We start from the raw sequence: 20,785 nt of genomic DNA, 5'->3' as shown, positions 1-20,785 counted from the left end.
GTCCAATGTGTCATTCAAAGCCATTGTTTCCTGTTGAGTTTTTGATTAGATTATCTGTCCATCACTGTGAGTGGGGTGTTGAAGTCTCCTACTGTTATGGTATTACTATTGATGAGTTTCTTTATGTTTGTGATTGACTTATATATTTGGGTTCTCACACATTTGGTGCATAAATGGTTACAATTGTTAGGTCTTTTTGGTCTATAGACCCCTTGATTATGATATAATGCCCTTCTGCATCTCTTGATACAGTCTTTATTTTAAAGTCTAGATTGTCTGATATAAGTATGGCTACTCGGGCTTTCTTTTGTTGACCATTAGCATAATAGATGGTTCTCCATCCCCTTATTTTCAACATGAAGGTGTTTTTAGGTCTAAAGAGGGTCTCTTGTAAACAGCATATAGATGCATCTTGTTTTCTTATCCATTCTGTTACCCTATGTCTTTTGATTGGAACATTGAGTCCATTGACGTTTAGAGTGAGTACTGAAAGATATGAATTTATTGCCATTATGATGCTTGTAGAGTTGGAGTTTTAGGTGGTGTTCTCTGGTCCTTTCTAATCTTTTGTTGCTTTTGGTATATATATATATATATATATATATATATATATATATATATATATATATATATATAATCCTTTCTCCCCTCAAAGAGTCCCCCTTAAAATTTCTTGCAGAGCTGGTTTAGTGGTCACAGACTCCTTTAATTTTTGTTTGTCAGGGAAACTTTTTATCTCTCCTTCTATTTTGAATGACAGCCTTGCTGGATAAAGAATTATTGGTGCATATTTTTCTGATTCAGCACACTGAATATATCCTGCCACTCCTTTCTGGCCTGCCAAGTTTCTGTGGATAGGTCTGCTGCAAACTTGATCTGTCTTCCCTTGTAGGTTAAGGACTTTTTTTTCCCCTTGTTGCTTTCATGATTCTCTCCTTGCCTGGGTATTTTGTGAATTTGACTATGATATGCCTTGTTGATGGTTGGTTTTTATTGAATCTACTGGGAGTCCTCTGTGTTTCCTGGATTTTGATGTCTGTGTTTTTCCCCAGGTTTGGAACATTTTCCACTATGATTTGCTCAAATAACCCTTCTACCCCTATTTCTCTCTCTTCCTCCTCTGGGACCCCTATGATTCTGATGTCGTTCCTTTTTAATGAGTCACTGATTTCTCTAATTCTTAAATCGTGCTCTTTTGCCTTAATCTCCCTCTTTTTTTCTGCTTCATTATTCTCTATAAGTTTGTGTTCTATATCGCTGATTCTCTGTTCTACCTTGTCCATCCTTGCCGCCGCTGTGTCCATCCATGATTGCAGCTCAGTTATAACATTTTTAATTTCATTCTGGCTATTTTCACTTCTTTTATCTCTGCAGAAAGGGATTCTAATCTATTTTCGACTCCAGCTAGTATTCTTATTATCGTGATTCTAAATTCTGGTTCAGACATCTTGCTTGTGTCTGTGTTGGTTAAATACTGGCTGTCAGTTCTTTGTGCTCTTTCTTTGGGGGTGAATTCCTTCATTTTGTCATTTTGAAGGGAGAAAAAGAATTAATGAGGTAGAAAAATTGAAATTAAAAAAATTTTAAAAATATTAAAACTAAAAATTAAAAACACACAGACACAAAAATTGAATAGTTGATGCTAGATCCTAGGTGTGTTTTGGTCTGGGTGTAGAAAGTGATTTGACAGGTTAGAGAAACAAAAAAAAGGGGGGGGGGGTGAGAGGAAAAACAAAAGGAAATCATTTGAGAATTTGAGAAAATGAATACACTAAAGCAGACTAAAATACACAAAAGTAGAGAATATATTTAAAAAATTATAGAAAAATATGTTTAATAAAAATTAAAAAGAAAAAAATATGAATTTTTCATTTTCTGTATTTAAGAAAAAAGAAAAGAAATGAAAAAGAGAAAAAAAGATTAAAAAAAGAAAAAAGAAACGACAAAAAAATCATTTGAAAATTTGAAAAAGTGAATACACTGCAGTAGACTGAAATAAAATGATGGGAGTAACATAGAATTTGAAAAAATTTACATAAAAGCAGCAATATAGAGTAAAAATTAAATAAAAATATTTTTAAATGAAATTGAAAGTAAAAATAAAGTTTTTCTGCATTCAAGAAAAAGAAAAAAAATGAAAAAGAGAAAAAAGAAAAAGAAAGAAAAAAAGGAAATTGAAAATTTGAAAAGGTGAGTACACTGAAGTAGACTAAAATAAAATGATGGAAGTGAAGTATAATTTGAAAACATTTCCACAAAAGTCAAAAATATAGTAATAAAAATTAAAGACAGATATTTTTAATGAAAATTGTAAATGAAAATGAGTGTTTTCTCTTTCCGTATTCAAGAAAAAGAAAAGAATTGTAAAAGAGAAAAAGGAAAAAGGGAGAAAAAAAATTGAATAGATGAACCTGCTAACAGATTGAAGTAGGACTGAAATTGCTTCGTTTTCCCCTAGAGGTCAGTCCATGTAGCTCTTTGTAGTCCATAAATTAAGCCGCAGGTGAGGCTTGTGTTCTTGAAAAGGGAAGATGGCACAGCTGGGCGGGGCTCGGTGTAACAGCTCCGCTCTCCACTAGATGGAGTTGCTAGCCTACTGAGGTGGATGGTTGCAAGTGCTCCTTGGTGCGCGTGCGCATGCGCGGGAGCGGTGAAAAATGGCGCCCCCCAGCCACGCAGTCTGTTCTCCCGGATCAGCAATCGCGCACCAGTCCTTCGTCTTCAGTTCTCGTCCACTCCCTGCTTTTCCACTCTCCGTGATCAGGCCGCAGGCGGTACCTCTCTCCCAAGTTTTGTCTCAGATGTAGCTCTTTTCCCCGGCCCCTTACTTCCAAAGGACTGTGGCTATGACCCGCTCCACTCCTCTGCGGGAGGGTCTCACTGAGCAATGGCTGAATGTCAGCTGCACCCAGGAACGCCCGCTGGACCCTGCTGCTGCCAGTGCCCTGAGACTACGGCCAGGTGACAGCCCGCCCCCCAAAAAATCATGAGACAGTGTAGCCCCAGCGTTTCAGGGACCATGGAAAATTGCAACACACATCTGGCACCAGGCTTCACCCTCAACAACCTTGCCCCAGCACCAGCGAAAGTGGCTGCGTTCCGGGGTCTGCTGGGACCAGGTGGCTTCAACAGTCTCTACCAAGTGTCCTTCCAGCAGTGGGACAGCTTTTCCCTGTGTGGCCTAAGAACCTCCCGGACCCCACTCTGTTCCTGGGGATTCGCCCTTCCCACCAGAGCACCGCCAGGTATGGAGCTGCGGAGTTGCAGCTTTTGCGCTCCCCTTGTTTACAGTCTTAATGGAATTTAAACCCTCGCCTCTCTCTCCCTTTTTAGTTTAGTCCCTGCGGCTGTTTCCAATTTTCCACTTTCTCTTCAGCTGCTTTTGGGGAGGGGTGCTTTTCCCATATGCTCCCCCCTCCCCAGTCTCCGTCCTCTCTCCACCCACAAAAGGGGTTCCCTACTTTCGGGGCTTCTTGCTCCCCAAGTTCAGTTCTTCGTGTCGCGTACCTGCTGAATTCTGTGGTTCAGGTTGTGCAGATTGTTGTGTTAATCTTACAGTCGGTTTTCTAGGTGTGTAGGATGGTTTAGCGTTGGTCTGGCTGTATTTCATGGATGCGAGACACACAAAAAGCTTCCATGCCTTTCTGCCATCTTGGCTCCTCCTCACACCCCCTATTACTATGGCAACATCTTTATATAGGAGATAATTTCTTTTATTTTGACTGTGGCTAGTGTTATTTAGTCTATGGAAGGGTTTTTATTATGAATTTCCTAAACTCCTTATCCCAGTTCCAACCCTACTCTCCCTTCTTAACTCCAGTTATCACCTCTGATTAGCTGTGTATCTGTTGAGTCAATCCACAATAGCCATGCCCTCTTCCTAGGCATGGGCATCAACAATTATCTTTTCAGATTTGGTTGGTTATTCATTCCAAAAATATTTATTTTTGCACCCTGATAGCCATAGGAAGCAGGGCACAGTCCCTTTTTTCAAAGTCTAATAAAAAAGATAAATGAGAATACATTATGGCTACAAGAAAGCACATTTGAGTCAGAGGACAATCTAAGAAAAGGATGAGTTTAAAGATAATCTATTATCTACATGCTAGTGTGTGTGTTGAAAATGCTGAAATAATTACATAGAATATATGAATCTAAATCCTGTTAGTCACTGACAACATTTATTGCTGGATAGTGCTAGGTATATTAATTCAATAAACATGCTTATTTTAGTATATACCTCCGTGTTAGGAATTGTGCTAAAGACCCTGTAGACACTAAGGTAATGCCATCTGTTCTCTACTTCAGGGAGGTTACAATCTAGTGATCCAGAAAGTGACCCAAACATTGTGGGAAAAGTGCTACGAAATAGGAGCCAAAGGAGGGCCTGTGTGTCCGTAGATGGGTACTCAAATTACCTGGGGAGGGCACAAGGTTCCCAAGGAAGACTTTCTTCCTTTAGGATTGGACTTTACCCAAGTTGAGAAGAGGAAAGACATTCCAAACAGAAGAAAGAATATGTGTGAAGAGTCAAAAACAGAAAATTAGCATGACTCTTTCTACATAGCAATAAACGTAAAATAATATTACTCAGTAGGTTCTGTTGGGACCAGTTTGAACTTTCAAAGCAAATCTGCATTTTGATTGGAAAATGAGAAGATGGGAAGAGGAAGCAAGCAAAACTCCACTGTCCTAATGAGCTGTGTTTACCCTGTAGCTCTGCTGTCACATTGCCTCTGAGTTGAAGCTGCTGTAGGTATTGTGTATTTCCTGTGTGATGAGAGCTTCACCCTGTGTTTTGTCAGGGTGGACCTTGGCCTGTGGGGGACGTGGTGGAGACAGCCACACTCCCCTTCATGCCTCACAAATGATAATTTAGATGTTATTTGGAGCTTTGCCACTCAGGAACATATTTCTAAAAACAATTTTAACAAACTGTTAACTCAGTGGGATCTCAGCTAGAAGCTAAAATGCATGCAGATGGCCCGAGGATAGTTACTCAAGAGACTTCCTTGGAATCAGCCTAGGTGAACCTGCAAAATGTGAGAGCCTCTCAAGAGAGGTTTAAAACTGAAACTTATGCTATCAAAACTGTCTCGGGTACATTGATAAATATCTCCCCATCCTGAAAAGTAGAAATATCTTAGAATTGAAGACAGATGTGAAAATATTCTTGACATCAATGAAGACCTGAGGTGTACAAACTTAACTTAGGACATAAGTAGCATTTAATAGTCTTGTCAGTCTCTAGGCCCCTTCTTTGTGGTGCTCTATGAACCCCATTAGTAGAGCATGTAAATGTTCTGAACACTTGCTACATGATGAAACTAAATTAAATTTCAGTTTTTTATTTTGACAATGGGGAAACATGCAGGACTGGTAGGCAGGTAAAATTGCCTTAGGCCACTCAGTTTTCAAGCTTTGGAATTAGAAATGTATTTTAGGCATCCTCCCACCATTTCTTATTCCAACTATTAGGATGTTACTCCCTGCTGTGCTTGGATTAATTGAGTCACTACTGGAAATTCTCTTTGATTTTCCTTTACTAATTGAAAAAGAGTTCCAATTCCTAAGTTTCCCTGCAGGCTCCATGCAGACATTATTTGGGAAGCCAACATGGAAGGGAGAAAATTGCTTGTTTTTGTTTTGTTGTTGTTGTTTTGTGTGTGTGTGTGTGTGTGTGTGTGTGTGTGTGGCTTTTTCAAGAAAATTAAGGGTTGTGTTGACCAACCAAATTATGAACAGACTTTTAGGGTTTGATATTCTAACAAGGCATATGTATATAGTGTATTATCGATTTGTGGACTGTTGTATAATTATTCCAATGTCAATCTAAAAGAAGCATGGAAAGATACGATCATTATTCCTCTAAATATGAACTGTAGTTCTGGCACATTTTGTCATTCTGACCTTCCAATGTTTTATTAAAAGGTAAATATGAAATTATATGTATGTATTTATAAAAGGCCTGAGTTCGTGATGTTTTTGCTAGATCACATTTACCTGCATTTTGAAGAATTTGCTCCACTAGAAAATGTTTCCCTTTTTTTTAAAAGTCTTCTAAATGTATGATTATTAATAACTTATCCTTTCTCTTAGATATAATTATGAATATTTTTGATTAGAAGATTAATAAGCTGAGAGTGTTTTTTTAATATGAAAATTATTGTCAAATTGGTTTCCATACAACACCCAGTGCTCATCCCAAAAGGTGCCCTCTTCAATACCCATCACCCACCCTTCCCTCCCTCTCACCCCCCATCAACCCTCAGTTTGTTCTCAGTTTTTAAGAGTCTCTTATGCTTTGGCTCTCTCCCTCTCTATTCTCTTTTTTTTTTTTCTTCCCCTCCCCATGGACTTCTGTTAAGTTTCTCAGGATCCACATAAGAGTGAAACCATATGGTATCTGTCTTTCTCTGTATGACTTATTTCACTTAGCATAACACTCTCCAGTTCCATCCACGTTGTTACAAAAGGCCATATTTCATTCATTCTCATTGCCCCATGTATTCCATTGTATATATAAACCACAATTTCTTTATCCATTCGTCAGTTGATGGACATTTAGGCTCTTTCCATAATTTGGCTATTGTTGAGACTGCTGCTATAAACATCGGGGTACAAGTGCCCCTATGCATCAGCACTCCTGTATCCCTTGGGTAAATTCCTAGCAGTGTTATTGCTGGGTCATAGGGTAGGTCTATTTTTAATTTTTTGAGGAACCTCCACACTGTTTCCAGAGCGCCTGCACCAGTTTGCATTCCCACCAACAGTGCAAGAGGGTTCCCATTTCTCCACATCCTCTCCAGCATCTATAGTCTCCTGATTTGTTCATTTTAGCCACTCTGACTGGCGTGAGGTGATATCTGAGTGTGGTTTTGATTTGTATTTCCCTGATGAGGAGCGATGTTGAGCATCTTTTCATGTGCCTGTTGGCCGTCTGGATGTCTTCTTTAGAGAAGTGTCTATTCATGTTTTCTGCCCATTTCTTCACTGGATGAAGGTGTTTCTTTTAAAAGATATAATAAACATCCTTAACTATGCTCCACTTTTATTCATTGATACTTAAATCTTTTTGTTAATAGCTTAGGTCAGTGTCAGAATCTGTTTTCTGCTAATTCATATCAAAACTCAAAAACAATGTATTCTTTGGATGTATTTTTTTAAGCTCCGAATGCTCAGAATTAAGAATATTTAAGGATCTTTAAAAACAATAATTTTATTTCATGCTGATTAGATGCAATGATTTAGTGATCACTTCATGGATACCTTGATAAGCTACCTGAAAACACCAGTTGAATCATGAGGAGACCAGGATACTTAATGTGACAATATTGCAAAATGTTAAACTGGCCCTGGTGTTTCAAAGACACAGGAAATTGTCAAGTAGTCATTCAGATTCCTTTTCTGCTCTTCTCCTTTGCCTGTCTTTGTCTCCTTTCCCTAACTCTTAAAATCTTAAAATAGGATTAGAGTTTCTTTGATATGAAAGACTGAATTAGATGACTTTCTAGAAATCACTTATTTGCAAGTAATAGAAAACCAATTTTCTAATGGCTCCAACAAGGATTAAGCTAGATTTTCAAGGAAAATTATCTCCCAATTTGTGTCCCAGGCAGCAGTGTACTAATCAGTCTTCTAATTGCTATGATGATAGAAGGCTAAAAGAGGGAGAAGATTATAAAATATTTTTTGACGGAAGAAGCATTCTATAACACTTACAAACTTTCTAAAATTATATACTCTGACTCAGGTAGGAGTCCATGGAGAAACCATTATGGCATCAACATATATCCATGAATTTGTGAACCCGGATCCTAAGGGTCCATGGATGTAGAGAAGGGAGCCCAAGATTAGTAACAAAAGCAAACTATACTTCTTTCATTATTATCTTATTTCCCATTTCCTGGACTACATAAATCTCTGCCTACACACTGATGGTGTGATAAGGTATAGGGATCTGAATTGCTCAAGTTAAGAGTGAAATCTGCATGGCTAGAGGAAGAGTGATACCATATGAGGGGTCATGTGCATAGCTGGGTATAGTAGCCAAATTTGATGGCAAAAAAGCATTGTCACTCATCAGAGAAGGGGCCTGGGGTACTCAAGAAAATGATGATTCAAATAACATTTTAAGAAAAAGAATTCCATTTCAGATGAGACAGAGTTGGATATAGGCCAAGAATATGCTAGCGAGTGAGGACTTCTCTGCTTGAGACCTAGCCACATGGTGCAAACAGATTCATTATTTAAAGAAAGTGCCAGATTCTGATCATTTAGTTTCTCTTCATGGAAGACTTGACTAGGGTTATAGAATTATCTTAGTATGACATGGTAAATATCAAATGCACTTAACGGCTTGACTTGTGCCGTGGGTATATAAAATAGTAGTTAATAAGAAAGAAATGCTACTTAAAGTGGCTAAATTCAGGGTGTCTGAGTGGCTTAGTCAGTTGAGCTTCCAATTCTTGATTTTGGCTCAGGTCATGATCTGGTTGTGGGATTGAGCCCCTAATTGGGCTCCCGCTGCTTGGGATTCTCTCTTTCTCTCCCTTGTCCCTGCTCATGTGCTCGCTCTCTCTCTCTCTCTCTCTCTCTAAAAAATAAAGATAAAAAAATTAAGAGGCTAAATTTAAGTACTATCCATTCTTTGAAGGAAAAAGCTTGATGACATTTCATAAGACATACATGAATGTCATGTATGTCTTTTTACACCTGAAGAATAAAAATTGAAAGATCATTGATGTCATCAAGTACAAAGTCAATACTAATGAGTTTTATTAGGCTGCTGATTTTTCTAGACTTAACTATTTAGGATATAATTTAATTCAAATTATATTGACCACTTATCACCATGACTAGTCTTTATTTAAGTAAAGAGGATTATTTCATTTGTGACATGTTGACCTGTGGTACTCCAAAGGGCACGGAGGCTCTGATTTTCAAGATATTAGCTAAGTTTAACATGTGATATTGTGTTAAGCGATGTGATTTTGGGGGAGTATACATAAACTTACAGTATTCACTATTCATTAAGAAATCCACAGGCCATGTCTCAGCTGAACCATCTGAGCCTTAGGAGCAGTAAGGAAAGCTGAATGAACCAATATATTCGATTCAGATTCATGAAATTTTAACAGGGTTTCCAAACTTCAGCCCATAAATACTCTGTTGGGGGTGTTGAAACTCTCAGCTTTGACTTAGGAAAAGATAAACTCAAAAAGTAGCAACTAAATAACCCTTCTAGCCTGGTGCCTGAGATATAAGTAAAAATGACAAAGGACCCATTCAAAGTCTTCCACCCTCTATGTGTAAGTCCCTAAATGACAATAATGACTCTATTATTTAGTTAAGTAAAATCTAAACAGCTTATGAATGGAACAAGGGAAAGCTGATATGGTATTTTATTGTTTTATTTTATTTTTTGATATGGCATTTTAAAAATAAATTATTCTAGCTGAGTAATGATCCTTAGCATTTTTTTTTCTGATGGAAAATTTACTCTATTTTCCTGCTTGATTAATTAATATTGAATGTGACGAGGTTTGACTAAATCATTGTCCTTAAATTTTTAATTTGGGTTCAGGTTTTAATGAGATATTCTTGATACTTCAATAATTAAGCTCCATCAAATTGGTCTGTTCTACCTGCCCAATATATAATTCTACTTTACAGTAATTACAGGAATTCATTAAGTTATTCAATAAATATTTATAGAATACCTACTGTGCATGTTTGAGACACTGTCAGAGACTTAGGGTACCACAATAATCAAGACAGACATGTTCCTTGCTATATCAGTTTGCTAGAGAAGTATCACAACTAGGTGGCTTAAACAAAAGAAATTTATAGACTCATAGTTTTGGAGGCTAGAAGTCTAAAATAAAGGTGTTGACACATTAATTCCTTCCAATGGTTGTGAGGGAAGGATCTGTTCCAGGCTTCCTTTCTGGGCTTGTAGATGGACATCTCCCCCTGTCTCTTTATATCAACTTGCCTGTACATGTGTCTATGTTTGTGTCCAAATTTGCCTTTTGTTTTTTAAAGTTCATTTATTTATTTTGAGAGAGAGAGAGCGAGAGAGTGTGTACATGAATGGGGAGGGGCAGAGAGAGAGAGAGAGGGAGAGAGAGAATCCCAAGGAAGTTTCACACTGTAAGGGCAGAGACTGATGTGGGGCTTGAACTCACTAACTGTGAGATCATGACCTGAGCCAAATCAAGAGTCAGATTAACCAGCTGAGCCACCCAGGATCCCCCAAATTCCTCTTTTTATAAGGAAACCAGTCATATTGGATTAGAAACCTACCCTACTCCAGTATGAACTCATTTTAACTAATTATATATTCAATGATCCTATTTCCAAATAAAGTCACATTCTGAGGTACTGGGAATTAGAACTTCAACATACAAATTTTAGAGGAATACAATTCAATCCTAATACCTAACCTATGGACTTTCACTCTAAATGTGGAGGCAGGTAACATTTAAATAAATTACAATAAAGTGTAATAAATGGTATACCACTGCATAGATCAGATAGTGGGTGAGGACATAACCATGGTAAGGAGCCCAGATTTTATCCAAAGGAAAAGTCCATTTTAAGGACTTTTTAAATAGAATTTCAACCTAATGAAAGTTGACTTTTGGAAAGATCTTGCTTCCCTGTGGAAAATGTATCATAGGGACAAGCAGACAAAGGTTGAAGGTAGTCCAGTTTAGCAGAAAAGCAATGAGAATGAGGGAAATGACTGGGTTCAAGAAATATTTAGAGCAGACTCAGTAAAACTTAGTATTTCACTGGAAAAATAGAAGTGAAGGAAAGAGAGGGGGTTAAAGGTGACTTCCATGTTCTGGCTTGAAAAACTGAGCTTTGAAAATAGCAATGTCATTTGCTGAGTAGGGAAATATACAAAGAGCAGGAGAAGCTGATGTGTTCATTGCTGTTCATGTTAGTATTTAAATATTCCATAAAATTCAGATGGGCTTGTTAGTAGCCACAGTAGTCAATGTTATGGATGTTGATCTCAGGCAAGAAAGATGAACTTGAGATAGAGAGTAAGGTAATTTCATAGGGTGGGTCAGAGTTTTGACATCAAAATAGATGGTGTATTGGAAAGAGGTCACTAGAAAAGCCCTTAATGAACTTTCTACAAAGTTATTGGCTGGGTTCAGGAACACAGCAAGAGTGAGGAGGTACTCTGGAATGAGCAACAACTGAAAGCTGCTACCACCTCTAGGCTTGAGGGGAAAGAGAAAGGAGAAGCTACTGGAAACTACAAGAGCTGTAGCTGTAGGAGAAAGCTGCCTAACAGGAATGGTCTCTGGTACAGCAATGCAACCACTGGTAACCCAGAGCCTGGCAGGGAAGGAGCCAGAAAAATGTTAATATCTTACCTCTCCCCTCCTACTATCTACTTTCCTACTGGTATTTTCCTTGACAAAAGTAAACCACCAACCAAAGAACTGATGATGCACATCATAAGAGGTCAGTTTCCCACAGCACAGAACAGGGTAGAGAAGAGTGGACAATAGACCTGGAGGAGCAAATGAGGATACCAGCACACGCAGCACACAAATGATTAGGGCCTGGAATTTTGGGAGAGAAATAGATCATCCAGGAAGAGATGCAGACAAAAAGGCCTAAGATCAAGGTTTGCCAAACATCAAAATGTGTGTGTCTAGAAAAAGTAAATAATAATAATAATAAAAAGACTTAAAGAGAGTGATTACAAAAAGAGAGAGTTGGCATTTCATGAAGTAAACAATATTCCAAGAAGGAGAGAGCAGCCAACAATATTAAATGTTGTGGTGATACAAAATAAAGAATGAAAGGGTATGTGAAATCTCACTTATATGGTCGCCATTTGGGAACTCAGTGGGTAGCTTCCATGAAATGGTAGGGATGGTGGCCATATTGTGCCCACATGAAGAACAAGGAGCATGTGAGGAAATGAAGAGAACAAATATAGTTAATTTACTCCTGAAAGGGAGTAGGAAATATGAAAGCATATCCCCCCCCCCCCTTTTTATAAAGGATTGGAGAGATAAGTATGTGTTACAAATCCTATCAATTTAGCTGATGTGGTCTTGATCTTTTTCTGTGGAGACTGGCCATGCCAGCTTTAGGAAGATGATTTTGCCATTGTTCCTTAGGTAGCTGTGGTCCCTCCAGGGTCGGCTGCTTTGAACAAAACAAAGAGTCAGAAGGCTTGATGAATGGCCACTATTTTAAAAGCTAACATCTGGTTTTCTTTACTGCTCTGGTAATGGACATTGTGTGTGGCTTTTCAGGGAGCATCCACTGGACTACTAGGTCTGTTTGTTTAATTCAATTGAGATTATTATAGTATTCACTGATGCTAATTTGATAATAGGAAGAAGGCTTTCCAGTACTCTCTTTGCTTCCTCTCACCAAGGCATTTGATTATCCCACCTATCTGGGGATTTAAACATGAATCTCTAAAGTGCTAGACTTCCTCAGAAGACCAGATGTTGGAAGAGAGAACCACTGGGCTGTTCTACTTTATCACATTCTTGTGTTACTGTGACATATGGTATGAAGCAAATATTAGTGCATGGAAATATAAAACATCAGGATGCATCTGAGTTATTTCTCCCTAGTTACATTTGATCTGTGAATGCCGGAAACACTCCATTTCATAGCCATATTTATCATTCAAAGTAAATCATGCATTTGGGGGGCATAAAATGAGATGCTTTAGAATGCATGCAATTACCAACTATTGCATATTTCTCCAAAGAAAGATTTGAATTATATGGTCAGTAAAAAGGGTTGCGGCTTTAAAATGTGGCAAAGAGAAGCTGAGGTGAAGAATACATTATAATAGGTTAATATTAAGCAAATGTTATTTTCCCTTCCCTTCAGTCCCAGAAATCAATTCCTTTAACAGTTGCCTTTTGGAGTATTTTTGTTTGTTTTGTTTACTTTGTTTTGTTTTTATTATACAGTCATTCTTGAAATTTAGTATCTGTAAATCAGACTTTTATAGATCAACTAATAGTTTTCAATAGATTTCCATTGCATTTTCAGAGTACACTTGGCTCTGAGACATATTAAAAATTACTTTTAAAATAATTTGCTAGTGGGACAGGGTATCAAGATAAAAAATCAAGAGTGAGTATTAGAGAAGCTGTGAATGAATGCTAAATCTAGTGTTAGAGGTAAAAGGAAATTCCAGGAGAAAATTTAAGGTCAGCTTAGTTTCAGGAGGTTAAACAGACAATGTCAAGAATCCTGAGGGTCCAAATTTGGAATCAGCAGAAGCACTGAGGTTGCAGCAGTAAAGATGTCTTAAGGAGGAAATCCCCAACTGTTTATCCTTGTTTTCCTGTCTTAGTTCTTCTTCCTTTACCCTCTGACTTGCACTACAAAAACATACAGTGGAGGTTAGGGTGAGGATTTTTAAATTTATTAAAAAAATTGCCTTGAAAAATAAAGTCAAATGAATACTATCCTAAGCTCCTTATTGCTTGTCAATATAAAGAACAGACTAGGGAGTACTTACAGTTTAATTTTTAGAAACTACTTTAAAAATTGTTGACTTAAGAACCTTAAGTGGCTATCCTTCCCTTGGAAGAACTTTCTAATTTTATACATTTATGTATTCTTTCCTGCTACCTCCCCACCTCTTTCCTCCACCTCTATCCCCCAAAAAGCCCAACAAAGATACGTCATTTCTTTTAATAGACCTGATTATATACATTCCATCTGGAAATCACTTCTTTGCTTTCTAAGATACCAACCCATCTTGTAATCAATCAAACTGATGCTAATGTTTGTTTGTTTGTTTAATACAGTGACTTCACATTTGCAATGAAATATTGGATAAGATAAGAGTCTCAGCTTTCTTAGAGTCAATAAAGCTTAGAGTCTCAGCTTTACTTTTTTTGGTAAGGTCCAAATTACTCCTGCTCACCAGATAGGGAAGCCCATATGCAGTCATTTCTTTTGCTTTTCTTTCTGCCCTCCCCAACCTTCTGTCCTCATGATAGTTTGCTATACATATTTACATCTTGTTTCAAGATTTATGTCTTCTGCAATGAATCTGCCTCTACTCCTCCTGGAAGACTTATGCTTTCCTTCCTATGTGTTCCCATAGCATGTTTTTATTAAAGCATTAAAGCAAATTTCACATTGTGCTGTCATTTTATCTCACCCTTCCCAAAACACAATGTCTTTTAAATCAAAGCTCTATTTTATTCTTGCCCATATTCCTAAAATTTGGTACAGTATACAGCATATAAAAATAACAACAATGCTAACAAGGAGATACAGAAACAGGAAAAAAAATAATGACAGGAGGGGTGCCTGGGTGGTTCAGTCGGTTAAGTGTCTGACTTTGGCTCAGGTCATGATCTCACGGTTCGTGAGTTCGAGCCCCACATTGGGCTCTGTGCTGACAGCTCGGAGCCTAGAGCCTGCTTCAGATCCTGTGTCTCCCTCTCTCTCTCCCCCTACCCACTCACTCTCTGTCTCTCTCTCAAAAGTAAATAAACATTTAAAAAAATTTTTTTAAATAATGACAGTAATACCAACTAAAAGACAATACTTATTAAGGTTTTATAGTCCAAAGTTTGTCTTGGTCACTTACATGTTAAAATTGTTTCTTGTTTGAAAGAAACAGAAAATCTCAAAATAATGAGTTAAGAATGAAAGAAGTCTACTTTTTTCCTCACAGTCAAGAAGTTCAGAGGCTAGACATAATATGTCACTCTGTGGTAGCAAAACCCCAGGCCCTTTGTATCTTATGATCCTCCATGGTAGAATTCTATTCTGAAGGTCATCTCATGCTTCAAGATGGATGTTAGAGCTTCTGGAGATCTGGCCATCATGCCTGAATTGCTGTCAGCCAAGAAAGAGAAGGGGGACAAACTCCTCCTCTTCACCTACTTCTTTTAAGATCTCTTCTCAGAAGTTTCATGTGGAACTTTGCTTATGCCATATTGGCTGAAACTAGTCACATGAGCATTCTTAACTGAAAGGCATGGTGGGAAATGGAGTCTTTTTTTGTGTGCAAATGATGTGAAATGTTCATTTTCTATATCAGACAAGAACACAGCTAAGTAATCCAACTCTACTGCAGCACTATAAAAACTATCCCTTAACCACAGTGCAATATTTCAATGCATCTGCACAAGGATGCATGCTCTATAAAAGGAGTAAGGTTTCTGCTGCCTTGTCAAGTATTTCTGGTCCTTACCCAGGTCCTACTGCAATACTGGTGGTCCCAGTGATTTTATCAAATAAATCATGTTTTAAAAATAAAACATTTAAAAAGAAGTCAAAATGCCTGAGTAACCAACTTAAACTTTATGTGTTTAAATGTGAGATTTGCCTCCTGCTAATAAACCTTTATTTCACTCAGACTAAGCAATACATCTTCCATACTGAAATATCTTCTTTGCTCAATTAAGCCAAAGAGGAAAAAAAAAAAAAAACAAACTGAAATGATTAGTAAGGAAAAATGTAGGGATTAACACACCCTCTTAAATGGTTTTCAAATATTTTTAAGACTTAAGAAGTGTTTAAAGTTTGTCATTCCTAGTAGGAAAATATTATCTGAATGAATACCCCAATGGGAAACCACTGTAAAATGTCTCAGTTGCATATTGGGCAGAGGGGTAGCGATTATCTTCACAGCACCCCAGCTTTCTCCATGAGAAGGCCAGAGGTACGCTGGTTTGTGTTATTGTGACGTCCATTAGGTGATCTAAGTTGCTTATCCTTCAGCAAGGGCTTTATTTGTCAGAAGGGCATTATTCTTGACCTCCAAATTTGGCTGACAATTTACTGGTGAGATTCATAACCTTTGGGTTGCTCTGATATTTTTATATATTTGCTGGGTTCTGGGCCACATGCTGGAAGGCCATGATAACTTCTGGATCCTGCATTCCTGCAAGAACCTCTGGATCACTAAGAATTTCACTGAGCCCAGGCATTCCTGACATTCCAGGCTTGCCCCCTGTCATTCCAGGCATCCCCCCAGGAAAGCCACCTGGGAAAGAGCCATCCTGAGCTCCTGATAGTCCTCTGGCTTCTTCTTTCCTCTAGGCTCTCTCATGTTCTTTCCAAGTCTTCTTAACCCTTTCTACTTTTTCTTTGATCTCTCACTTTTCACATTTTCTCTCCTACTTTCTCTGATGTCCAGCAGTTTTCTGGGTCCTCGGTTGAATTTCTCTCCTCATTACACTAGCATCTTCATCATAATCCAGTTTACAAGCAAGGGCAAGATCATGTGCTGCTTCTTCCCAATGGCCTAGAAGTCTGTATGCTTTCCCTTGTTGCTTGTGAGATTGAGCTGAATCAGGATTTCTTTCTATAGCTCTGTCACAGTCTTGCATGGCAGTATTTATTTGGCTTCTGTAATTTGATGAAGACACTGGCTCTCTTGGCATACAGAGTGCCCAAGCAAGCATTCAGCTTAATAGCATCTGTGAACAAGTCAATGGCTTTCTGTAGTTCACCATCACTTAGGGCATCAATGGCAGCTACATTTTTATCATTTGCCATATCCATCATTTCCTCAGTCATCTCTACATTTTCATCTCCCATTTCTTGAGGGGCATGAGTATCTGGTTCAATCACACTTCACTGTAAACTTTTAGACCACTTTCCTCACTTTATGATTTGTCTGTCTTTGTTTTCCTCCTCCTTCTTACTGTTTTTTCTTCTTTGATATTGTCTTCTGATGTAGTTTTATAAATAGCAGGTGGTATTTTACCCCCATGCTCTCCACCCACTCATGCAGGAAGTGCATTTCCTCAGTGTGCAGAATACTCAGATCCTGCCTGCACATTTTCACCAAGGCCCGAAGCTTGTTCACTGTGGGGTCCATGGTCCAGAGGCAACAGGAGGTGGTGGGTGCAACAGTGGTTGCAGTCTGATTCCAGGCATGGCACTAGTTCAGAGTGATTGAAACCATATGACTAAATAAAAATTGGGGATTCTATTAGGAAGGAAGGAAAGAAGAATTGACGTTAGAAGATAATTAGGAGTCTTTGGCATATGTGTATTATCAAATTTAACCATCTAAACAACCTTATAAGTACTAACCTTAGGGTACTATTATTACTACCATTCATTTCTTTGACGAATATGATTGTACATTACTGTACATTAGATATAGTTCTAGGGCTTTGGGATTTGGCAGGACACAAAGCATGCAAGCCCTTGTCCCCTTGGAGGTTTTATTCTAGTTGGTAAGGGAGACATCAAACAAATACACATATAATATGCTAAGCAGTGATAAGGGTAATGAAGAAATGTTAATCAGCATAGGAGAATAGTGTATAATGTTTAATTTTAATAGAGTGACCCTGAAAGGACTTTGAAGAGGTGACTTCTGAGCAAGGATCTGAATGGAGCCATATAAACATCTGGGAGAGGAGGTTTCCAGGCAAAAGGAACAAAAACACCTTCAGTTGATGGGTGCCTGAGTGACTCAGTCAGTTAAGCATCTGACTTCAGCTTAGGTCATAATCTCGTGGTCTGTGAATCCTAGCCCCGCATCGGGCTCTGCTCACTGGTTCAGATTCTGTGTCTCCCCCTCTCAAAAATAAATAAACATTAAGAAACATTAAAAAAAAAACAACACACCTATAGTTGGAAATTAGGAAGTTAATAAAAATGCTGGTGAATATGGAAGTAAAATCAGAGAAAGAGGCAGGGTCAGACTGCAGAGAGTTGTAAACAATAGGAAGTTTGAGTTTTACTTTTGCGTTTGATAGGGCCACTGGAGTTTTGGAGCTGATGAGTGAAATGATTAAATTTAGATCTTAAATAAACCATTTTGGTTGCTGCATAAATTACAGACTCAGAGTGTATGTGGGACCAGTGGGATAGAAGGCAGAGTGAAAGCAAAGAAAGCAAAAAGACTATTTTAAGAGTGTAGGTGAGAGATGATGATGGTTTGGATGAGGACGGCAACAATGTTGAATGTGATAAATGATAAGAGGCAGGGTATACTCTGAAAGTGGAGTTGATGGATCAAATGTGGTAAGAATGAAAAACGTTAAGGATTGTAGGTTTTTATAATGCTTAATTTTATGCGTCAGGTTAGCTGGAGCATGGTGCCCAGTTTTTGGAATTGGTTCTCTAATCTTACTAAATTCAAAGGCACTGATGACTACTCCATTAGTAAACAGAGCATGGATAGTTTGTGGTGTGATGTGACAATAGAGGTTCATGAAGTATCGCCATTGGATACTCCTAATCAAACTCTTAGACAAGTTTCTGAGTGACCATGTTTTTAATATTTTAGAACATTTTTTATCAAAATAATGAGTATGAGATTGGCTAGTTGCTCCTAATTGCACTGGACAAAGTGAGGAAATAAAAGGATGAGGAAATGAAAGGAAATAAAAGGATGAAAAATTCCCAGATCATGTGCTGCATAAATGACCTAAAAGTATCTCTGTCTGTCCTGAAAGAAACCCTTATCACCTGTAGCCAAAGAGCTGAGATTGCTGAAAACTAAACTCAGAGTCTCATCCTGCAAGTGGTTGAATTACAATGCAAATTGAATTTTCAACCTCACAGGGTGTCTGCTATTAAAGTGAGGGCATAGATTGGGAAGGAATGAGATCCTGAAAATTTGATTGGGGACATATGGGAAGATCCTGATAAAGCTGGGGACATTGAACCCTTAAACTCCCATGAGTCTTCTTTGCCAGTAGAAGAAACCACTCCATCCTTATCTGAGGAGATTAACCCTCCTCTGCCTGAACAAATTGTAATGGCCTCCCCTAAGGTAGTTGCCTTACAAGACACTGCTGATTCTCCTCAGAACCTACCCCCACCACTCCTCTTTGCTTCTAGATTTATCACTGGACTCAAGTTCCTGTAGGCCCCTAATGGTGAGGTACAAAGTGTAACCCATAAATAGGTGGAGTACACTCCACAAGAACTACTTGATTTTTCCAATTTATATAAAGAGAAATCCAAGAAATGTGGATAGGAGTAAATATTAAAGGTGTGGCATAGTGGTAGAAAGACCATAAAATTGGATCAGGCAGAATTTATTTAGGCCCACTAAGCAGAGATCTGGATTTAATGTTGCAACTTAGAGGGTTGGAAAAAGCTCTAACTGGTTGGTTGGTTGGCTACCTAAAACACAAACCAACAGGTGACTGACACTAAATGAACTGAAATGCCAGAACTGCCTTGATAAACTAGAAAGGAGGAGATTCAAAAGCTTAGGGAGACTGGAATGTTAGAGTGGATTTATCATTTAAGATATGCTCATCCACCCTAGGAGGGTACAAAGGACATAATTTTCACTATGACTATGAACAACAAGTTTGTGAGGGGAGCCCCAACATTCTTGAGGAGCTCTGTGATTTTCTTTCTTTTTTCCTTTTATTTTTGAGAGAGAGAGAGAGAGAGAGACAGAGTGTGAGTGGTAGAGGCAGAGAGAGAGAGAAAGAGAGAGAAAGAATTTGAAGCAGGCTCCAAGCTGTCAGCACAGAGCCTGACATGCGGCTCGAACTTAAGAACTGTGAGACCATGACCTGAGCTGAAATCAGATGCCTAACTTACTGAGCCACCCAGGTGCCCCTGATTTTCTAAGTCAGAAATTATAGTGGGAACATCTGTCACTGAATTGGAAAACCTAAATGCAATGGAAGTAATTGAATCCCAAGATGTCAGAGGCCAAGTGGTGCTATTTAATCACCAAAGGCAAGGTGGGCATGGTTACTATAATGGACAGCAGAATCAAAGCAGCAGTCAGAATCTTATGACTTTCAGAGACCTACAGTATTGGCTAGTTGATCATGGTATTTCTAGGAGTAAAACACATGGTAAGTCTACTAAATTCTTACTTGATTTGTATAAGCAGAGAGATCTAGGTCACAGGAACAAGAGACAAATTTGAATTATAAAAGCAGAATCACAGACCCATAATTCCTAAACTCCAAGCCAGTTTATAGAGACTAAGAACCCCTTGAATTGAATGAAAGAGAGGACAGTTCCCCTTGTGGAAGGACCTCACCACACTGTCAAAAATGTATACTGTTAATATTTCTCTCAGTGTATTCCAAAGGGATATATGGCCTTTTATCAAGGTGACTATGTACTGAGGAAAATAAAATAATGCCCTTTTTTTCCACAACTTGTCAGTGGCACTTTTTCTTTTCAACATCCTGTTCTGTAGCTTCCTTGGTCTTTTTTTGCCTGGATGCCAAAGAGCCTGGCATTGGCATGGGTCATGCTAACACTGGAAAAGGTCTTGAAGTTCTTCTCTTTTATAATGACTCTGGCTTTCTCCTTCTTATAGGCATTCCCTATAGGCATGACCAGTCTTGTCAGCTGGGTAGCCAATCTGAGTTCTTCAGAAGAGTTGTCTTCTTTCTTGGAGGCTGAGGGCTTCCTGGGGGGAGAGGATGAGCTTGGAGTGGTATTCCTTCAGCTGCTGCACATTGGCCTGCAGAGGTTTAAGGACTTGTTCCACCTTCTTGGATCTACTGATCCCAATGGCCTGTGCCACCTTCTTGTGAATGCCAGCCACCCTTCCACCCTTTAACTCTTCCAAGCTGAAGCCCCTGCCAGCTCGCACTTTGGTGTGATACCTCACCATAGGGCACCTCACAGTGGGCTGGATGGGCCCACATGCAGGGCATTGGGCATTGTGGCATGCCTTGGCTTCTCAGGTCTTGTATTTGTGGATCTTCTGCACCAGCTGGCTGAACCACATGGCCAAGTGCCCTGGCCTGTCCTTGTGAAAGTCACGCTTCAGGATCATGTCATTCTGAATGGGTGCCAT

At 38.7% G+C, this 20,785-nt stretch overlaps 2 pseudogenes; both read right to left on the bottom strand.

The window, feature by feature from the left end:
* Window positions 1–15,642: 15,642 nt before the first annotated feature.
* On the bottom strand, window positions 15,643–16,858 carry LOC109253783 (hsc70-interacting protein-like; annotated as a pseudogene).
* Window positions 16,859–20,138: 3,280 nt separating this feature from the next.
* On the bottom strand, window positions 20,139–20,785 carry LOC109253777 (60S ribosomal protein L13-like; annotated as a pseudogene).

The sequence above is a fragment of the Panthera pardus genome, unplaced genomic scaffold, assembly GCF_024362965.1.
Source record: "Panthera pardus isolate Hobbes unplaced genomic scaffold, ASM2436296v1 HiC_scaffold_24, whole genome shotgun sequence".
NCBI lineage: Eukaryota > Metazoa > Chordata > Mammalia > Carnivora > Felidae > Panthera > Panthera pardus.
This window is presented reverse-complemented; position numbering and strand designations above follow the sequence as displayed.